This window comes from Suricata suricatta, chromosome 15 (genome assembly GCF_006229205.1).
Source record: "Suricata suricatta isolate VVHF042 chromosome 15, meerkat_22Aug2017_6uvM2_HiC, whole genome shotgun sequence".
Lineage (NCBI taxonomy): Eukaryota > Metazoa > Chordata > Mammalia > Carnivora > Herpestidae > Suricata > Suricata suricatta.
This window is the reverse complement of record NC_043714.1, coordinates 7,646,514-7,654,793: the sequence shown is the minus strand read 5'-3', so window position 1 is coordinate 7,654,793 and position 8,280 is coordinate 7,646,514. Positions and strand designations below refer to the sequence as shown.

The window sequence follows — 8,280 nt, the reverse complement described above, 5'->3', positions numbered from 1 at the left end:
TTATCAGAAAGGTAAGTAAAAATAACCATGCTGAACATGTCACATGCTGTCATGGAAAAGTAGATAACATGCAGGAACAGATGAGTAATATAAACAGAGAGATGGAAACTAAAAAAAATCAAGAGGAATTGTAAGAGGTCAAAAGCACAGTAACATTAATAACGTCTTTGATAGGCTGGTCAGTGGACTTGATGCAGTTGAGGGAAGAATCAGTGACCTTGCAGGTAGGTCAAGAGAAATTTCTCACGCTGAAATTCAAAGAGAAAAAAAAAAAGAATAAAGAGGGGAACATCTAAGAACTACGGAGAAATGATAAAAAGTATAACAAATGCATAATTGGATGGAACAGGAGAATGGAACAGAAGAAATATCTAAAGGAATGTCTGATCGATAGACACCAAACTGCAAATCCAAGAACTTCATGAGACACCATGTCATTTAAATACCGAGAAATCTACAGCGAGGCATATCATATTCAAGCTGCAGAAAACCAAAAACAATGAGAAAACTGAAAGACATCAGAGCGAGGATAAACATTTTACATCTAGAAGAATAAGGATGAGAGTTACAGCTGACGTCTCAGAAAAGATGCAAGCAAGAAGAGAGTAGAGGGAATCTTTAAAGTGTTGAGGATTGAAGATGAAATCGCCAAAACCCTTGATAGAGTGAAATTAGCCTTCAAAAATGAAGGAGAAATACAGAGAAGACAAACGCACCCTGAGGGAACTCCTTGCCCAGAGACCCACCCACCCCGGAGGAAAGTCCTCAGGCAAAAGGAAAATGATGTAAGTCAGAAACTCAGGTCTACAGAAGAGAGGCACAAAATTAGAAAACGTATAAATAAAGGCAAATAAATTCTTTACTTTAGTTTTTAAAATGTTTATTTATGATTTATTTTGAAAGAGAGAGGGAGAGTGCAAGTGAGAAAGGGGCCGAGAGAGAGAGAGAGAGAGAGAGAGAGAGAGAGAGAGAGAGAGCGTGTCCCAAGCAGGTTTCACACTGTCAGCACAGAGCCCTATGTGGGGATTGATCTCACAAACTGTAAGATCATGACCTGAGCCAAAATCCAGAGTTGGATGCTTAACAAACTGAGGCACCCAGGTGCCGCTACCTCTTCTTATTTTAACTGCTCTAAAGGAATTAGAACAACAATGCGTCAGTTGTTTACAGCAAATGGACAAGTAGGATGCGTGCCAGCAATGTCACAGGGATGGAGGAAGGGCTTGGAATATTCTAGTATAAGGTGTATGCACTCTACATGAGGCAGTATAGTATTATTTGAGGGTGCACTTAGAGTAGTTGTATATTGCAAACTCTAGGGCAGACACCAAAAAATTTTTTTAAAGAAATATAAATGATCGAAGAGAGAGAACATGAGATCAAATAAAATGCTCAATTAAAACCAGAGAAGATGGAAAAGGTGGGGGGAGAAAAAAGTACAAATGTAGCAAATAGAACACACTTACGAAAATGGGTGATTTTCATCCAGCTCTATTGACAATCAATTTAAATGGGACTGGTCTAAACATACCAGTTAAAAAGCAGGGACTGTCAGATTGGATTTAAGGAAAAGATCCAGGGGTGCCTGGGTGGGTTCAGGCCCCGCGTCGGGCTCTGTGCTGACAGCTCAGAACCTGGAGCCTGGAGCCTGCTTCGGATTCTGTCTCCTTCTCTCTCCACCCCTCCCCAGCTTGTACCCTCTCTCTCTCTAAAATAACTAAACATTAAATTAAAGAAAAAGATGAACACTCAGGGTATTAACCGTGTTTCTAGCTTCAGTAAACTGTTTGAACATCTGTGCTACACCTTTGTGTCTGACCTATTTCTAGGCAACCCAATAATAGACCTCATCACCTTTCCTTGACCTCCTGCCTCCCTCATCGCTCTCCCCCCAGTGGAGTGTGCTCTTTAAATTTTTTAACGTTTATTTATGTTTGAGACAGACAGAATGCAAGCAAGGGAGAGGCAGAGAGAGAGAGAGAGAGAGAGAGAGAGAGAGAGAGAGAGAGAGAGAGAGAGAGAGAGAGAGAGAGAGAGAGAGAGAGAGAGAGAGAGAGAGAGAGAGAGAGAGAGAGAGAGAGAGAGAGAGAGAGAGACAAGGAATCCCAAGCAGGCTCTAGGCTGTCAGCACAAAGCAACACGCAGGGTTTGACCTCACAAACTGTAAGATCACGACCTGAGCCAAAGTTGGATGTTCAGCCGGCTGAGCCAGCCTGGTGCCCCAGAGTGCATGTTTTAAATGCAAGCTGATCAATCCAGAGTCCACACTCCCAAACATCTCTTCAATCTGACCCACACTGAGTCATTATGCCCTTGCTCTGACTACCAGGGCCGGGTGCCCATGTGCCTCAAAACCCACTGAAATTATTTAAACTAGCCAATCCTAAACCTACTCCTTTCTTGCCATTTCTGCACTGAAAAGGCACAATAAAGGCTCATCAACAGTTCCCCCCTCTCTCTCTGCCTCTTGACTGACCCTGATGCTTCCCCATGTGGCCTCCCATGGCCTGGTGTGCCCCTTCCTGTTAGGAACTGTGAGCAATAAACTACCTTTTTTAAAAAAAGATTTTATATTTTTTAATGTTTTATTTATTTTTGAGAGAGAGAGGAAGAGAGAGAGACAGTATAAGCAGGGGAGGGTCAGAGAGAGAGGGAGACACAGAATCCGAAGACAGGCTCCAGGCTCTGAGCTGTCAGCACAAAGCCTGACGTGGGGCTCGAACCCACACACTGTGAGATCATGATCTGAGCAGAAGTTGGACACTTAACTGACTGAGCCACCCAGGTGCCCCATAAACTACCTTTTTAATGGACATTGTCTCCTGACTATTGCCCTTACGGTATCTCAGGTTTTCTATCAATGCATTACACTTTGAAACACTCAGATACATGAAAAGTAGTATGATCAAGAAAGTGTATCACAGTAACACTAATTTTTTGAAAAGCTGGAGTGACTTAATTTTAGACAAACTGTAGCCACCTTGAGACATGATGACGTTTTTCTAAGCCTCAGCAAAGAACCATGACGGGCGAGATTTCTGTAATCCCTCGTAATTAAAAAAACAATCCTTGGTAATTTAAGGTTCCCATCTACCAGCATAAGGCTTTAGGCTGGAAAAGATAATGTTTTGCATTTGGATCTGATGTTTGTGCTGTACCGAAAAGTGTGAAAAAAGGGGCACTGGGTGACCCAATCAGTTAAGCGTCTGATTTTTTTTTTTTAATAGTTTCTTACCAAGTTGGTTTCCATATAACACCCAGTGCTCTTGCCCACAAGTGCCCCTCTCCATGACCATCACCCCCCTCCCCTTCCCCCCTCCCTCCTCAGCCCTCAGTTTGTTCTCAGCATTCAAAGGTCTCTCATGATTTGCCTCACTCTCTCTCCCGAACTCTTCCCCCCCTTTCCCCTTCCCATGGTCCCCTATTAGGTTTCTCCTGTTAGACCTATGAGTGCAAACATATGGTATCTATCCTTCTCCGCCTGACTTATTTCACTTAGCATGACACCCTCAAGGTCCATCCACTTTCCTACAAATGGCCAGATTTCATTCTTTCTCATTGCCATGTAGTACTCCATTGTGTATATATACCACATCTTCTTGATCCATTCATCAGGTGATGGACATTTAGGCTCTTTCCATGTTTTGGCTATTGTTGACATTGCTGCTATGAACATTGGGGTACATGTGCTCCTATGCCTCAGCACTTCTGTGTCTCTTGGGTAAATTCCCAGCAATGCTATTGCTGGGTCATTGGGGAGTTCTATGGATACTTTTCTGAGGCACCTCCACACTGTTTTCCAGAGCGGCTGCACCAGTTTACATTGCCACCAGCAGTGTAGGAGGGTGCCCGTCTCTCCACACCCTCACCAGCATCTATAGTCTCTTGATTTGCTCATTTTAGCCACTCTGACTGGCGTGAGGTGGTATCTCAGTGCGGTTTTGGTTTGTGTTTCCCTGATGCTGAGTGACGCTGGTCCCAAAGCTGGGGGTCACAGTCTAGAGCCAAGGTCAGGAGGAAACCAGGCCTTACCTAGAGCCCAGCTTGAGGCCCCTGAATCCCTCCCTCTCCCCCTTCCAGAGGGAGGACGGACACAGCTGAGGCGAGCCCTGAGTGAGTCCTCTCCCTCATCCCCCAAGGGCCCCTTGAAGGCAACAGCTTGTGCGGAGGACTTAAGGGGAGAGGAAAACAAGCAGAAAATGGAAATTAGAGGTTAATAATCCCCAACAATGTCCCCCTCCCAACCCTAGGGGAAAAAAAACACACACAAAAACTTGCAGGTATGAAAGGGGGATGGAAAATGAACACTGTTTCATGTGCCTGTTGGCCATCTGGATGTCCTCTTTGGAGAAGTGTCTGTTGAAATCTTCTGCCCATTTCTTCACTGGATTATTTTTCGGGTGTGGAGTTTAGTGATTTCCTTGTAGATTTTGGATACTAGCCCTTTGTCTGATATGCCATTTACCACTATATTCCCATTCTGTCGGTTGCCTATTAGGTTTTTTGATTGTTTCCTTGCAGTGCAGAAGCTTTTTATCTTGATGAGGTCCCAATAGTTCATTTTTGTTCTTGATTCCCTTGCCTTTGGTGATGTGTCGAGGAGGAAATTGCTATGATTGAGGTCAAGGAGGCTGCTTCCTGCTTTCTTCTTTAGGGTTTTGATGGTTTCCTGTCTCACATTCAGGTCCTTTATCCATTTTGAGTTTATTTTTGTGAATGGTGTGAGAAAGTGGTCTAGTTTCATTCTTCTACGTGCTGCTGTCCAGCTCTCCCAACACCGCCTGTTGAAGAGGCTGTCTTTTTTCCATTGGATACTCTTTTCCTGTTTTGTCAAAGATTAGTTGACCATACACTTGTGGGTCCAGTTCTGGGCTCTCTATTCTATTCCATTGGTCCATGTGTCTGTTTTTGTGTCAGTAAGCGTCTGATTCTTGATGTTGCTCAGGTCATGATGTCTCGGTTTGTGAGATCAAGTCCCCACTTCAGGTTGATAGTTTGGAGGCTGCTTGGGATTCTCTCTCTGCCCCTTCCCCGCTCATGCTCTTTCCCCTCTCCCCGCCCCATTTCAAAATAAATAAATAAATAAATAAGCTTTTTAAAAAAGGTGTTAAAGGTGAAGACAGAGAGGTGTTGTGGACTTTCTCAGAGACTGATGGGGTCTGGAGGACTAAGGGTGAGAAGGAACAATGGCCAAGGATGGGGGCACCCAGCAAGGGGATGGCCCTCTGGGCTGGATGGGAGCACACTTACTTTCCCAATGAAATAGCTGGTGAGAACAAATCCCATCTCACCACTTACGCAAGTCTTTTTAAAAGTGCCTTATTTGAAGAAAACTTCAGTTCATATGGTATTTGAAGGAAAACAAACAAATAAACCCAATTTGTGTGGTGAGATTTTATTCCCTAACTACCCCCAGACCCCCAGACCATGATCTAAACCTTATCATGGCTTTCAGTGTCTCTTCCCACCATTGAGAGATTCTTGTGTGAGGATTCTTCTTTCTCTCCTCATGCCTGGCTAGAAAGGGAGACCTCTGAAAGGCAGCATGAAGAGTTGTCCATGTTATACTATGATAGTCCTAGAAAATCTTCTAGTTGCTTCCTTCGGATGAATACATAAGACCCCCATCTACTCTATGGTGCACATAAAGGGTCCATTACTGACCTTGCAAGGTGGTCAGCAAGATGCAATGCAAGATACAAGATGGCTACAAAAGCCGCACATGGAGTTTCCAGAGCCCTGTGACCATGGAGGGCAACAGGGACCCAGGGAGGGACAGGTCAGCCCACACGATAATTCATCTTCTAAAAACCAAGCAAAAAGTCTTTGTACCCTATGATTCCATTTATATGAGTCTTTAGAAAGGATGAAATCATGGTGAGAGAAGGTGGACCAGCAGTTGCCTGGGCAGGGGTGGGCGCAGAAGTACAGAGGAACCTGAGGGAACGTTCTGAGATGCTAGAAATGTTCCATATCTTGATCGTGGCAGTGGTTAGATAACAGGATAGACATGCCAAAGCTCATCGAATTGTCCATTTCAAATTACACTGCAACAAGTAGCTGATTTAAAAACAAAACAAAACAGTGTAAGACACCCTCACTTAAAATGAGTGAGAGAGCCAAGGGTGCAAACTAAACCAGCCCCTAAGCCTCCCCTGTTCCTTTCCTCCCCACGTCTCCTGTGGGTCTCCTCCACTGGGGGTCCACGGTCTGGATGTTCTGCTCAATGGCCAAAGGGAAGGAGCCCCCTGAGTAGTACAGCTCAGCTTGGTTATTTTCTCTCTTTCTCGTTTTCCTTGAAACTCCTGGGGGTGCTGTGGAGGATGATACCAGCACCTTGTGATAAAGAAATACATCTGGAACCATCTTCAAATCTCTTCTCCTAACCAGGCCTTCTTGAGAACTAAAGGGACTCATTCATACCAAAACCCCCAGCTCCCATTTCCTCTTGTCCATCTCAGCAGAGGGGCTGGGGAATACCTTGTTTTTTGCCATTTTGCTGGGACTGGAGCACATGGTGTCTTACCCTGTCACCTCCTGGCCCGTTGTAAGGAGTGGCACCATTAGACAGCCGTCACCCCCTCTTCACCTTCTTTGCCCACCTTGTTTCTTTAAGAACGTCTCTTCAGTTCTTCAGGACTTGGCATAATATATCTCTATATGTTTACATTAATCCTGGGGACTCAGGATTGGGCTGAAATTTATTAGAGAAAATTTACATCATGGCACAATTTAATTGCAACTTTGAAGAGAGTCCTAAGGGAGATTGTGCTTTTTTTTTTTACTTTTACTCAAAACTTTAATAAAATTTTTGGTCATTAATCTGCCTGGGCAGTTGGTGGGGAGTGTGCTCACACCTGCAGTGACGCACGGTCCAGCCCTCATCCAGTTATAAATCTCTGTGACCTCAACTCACCTACAAGCGTCACTGAACCTTATTAAAAAAGTTTTAAATCCACTCAACCCTTAAAGGGTAGCTTTATAATTACAGTTATGTATAAAATTTTGCTAAGGCTTTTCTGAATTCACTGTACAACAAACACCAAAATGGCGAGGAGGGGCATTAAAACTGAAATCCTACTGCATTCGATCAACAAGGAAATGCATTTATTGCCTGTAACTTTTATGTTTTTAAACCAACTTATAACCATTTTGAAAATATATTTCTCAAAGAAAAATATTTTCTAAATCCATCGGCCCTTTTGATATTGAGGGGGATGGTAATGCACTGAAACCTTACTCTCTCAGAACGTGGAGAGAGAGCAGGGGCCCCCGGGGATTTGGACACCAGAGGACCAGGGACCACCATGGGTGGACTTTGTGACTTCTTATTTCATAATGTCTATTTCTCTGTGATAAATTCTTAAAGTGGGAAGGGCTTATATTCATCTTTTGAGAGAGCTGAAGGGAATCCTGTTTTGGAGGACAAAAAACCCAAGGACAGGCCCAGTGTTGGCCGCCATTGAGAAGAAAGCATCCTTAGGACCCCCTGCAAATGTTTCCAAAGGGCTTGGCACCATCGTGCCCAGTGCACGTTGGAAGGACGCAGACCCTAGCCCGTGGTCCTGGGGACCTCTCCAGCCTTGCGCCCGACTCCTCTGTTTCAGGTCACCTGTTTCTTGTGCGCATCTTCCACAGACGTTTCCCGGGGTTTAGACCCTCATGGCAGAGGCTTATACATTGCTGCTTCTTGTTTCTAAAGATTTCCAGCACGGAGCAGGGCCATTGTTGGATCACGGCCGGCTCTGTCAGAGTCTTATTTTCCACCCCAGTGTCATCACTTCCTCGGACAGCGTCACTTTCTGTGTGTTTCTATCACTAGGAGAAGTATTTGGCTTTCTCTGTCTGTTAAATGGGAAAAGCCAACTCTGTTTTATCTCATAAATATCACTCTTGGTAAGAGGGGACCCGGGGAAACAACCAAACATGGCTGAGTCAGAACTCCTAGGCAGTGGAGAGGCACCAGGCTTTCTGGCTAAAGATGCCCAGGGTGGCCGTTCTGTGAATATGGGGAGAGACACCTTCTTCCGGGTAAGAGGGGGTGACCTATTCCAGCAATCACCATGCTTATTGTCAGAGCCAATTTTGTCCCAATTCCTGCCTTGTGGTTTATTACCACACAGGTCTCTTGTGACTAACCCTCTTAGGAGAAAATACGCTATACCTCTCTGTTATGTGTTTTACATTTCATACGTTTTCTGTTTTCTTGCTGTCATTGGTTGATTGGTTTGTTTGGAAGCTGCATAATTTTAATATTCCCAGGGCAAAGACATCAACCAA

The 8,280-nt window shown here is 44.4% G+C and overlaps 1 long non-coding RNA gene across 1 annotated transcript; it reads right to left on the bottom strand.

Moving 5' to 3' along the window:
* Positions 1-5,379: 5,379 nt before the first annotated feature.
* On the bottom strand, positions 5,380-7,835 carry LOC115279052. Its single transcript, XR_003903173.1, has 3 exons — positions 7,613-7,835; positions 6,527-6,694; positions 5,380-6,060 (listed from the first exon to the last, which is right to left on the bottom strand). It is a non-coding gene; the product is annotated as an uncharacterized LOC115279052 (long non-coding RNA).
* Between the last annotated feature and the right edge of the window lie 445 nt (positions 7,836-8,280).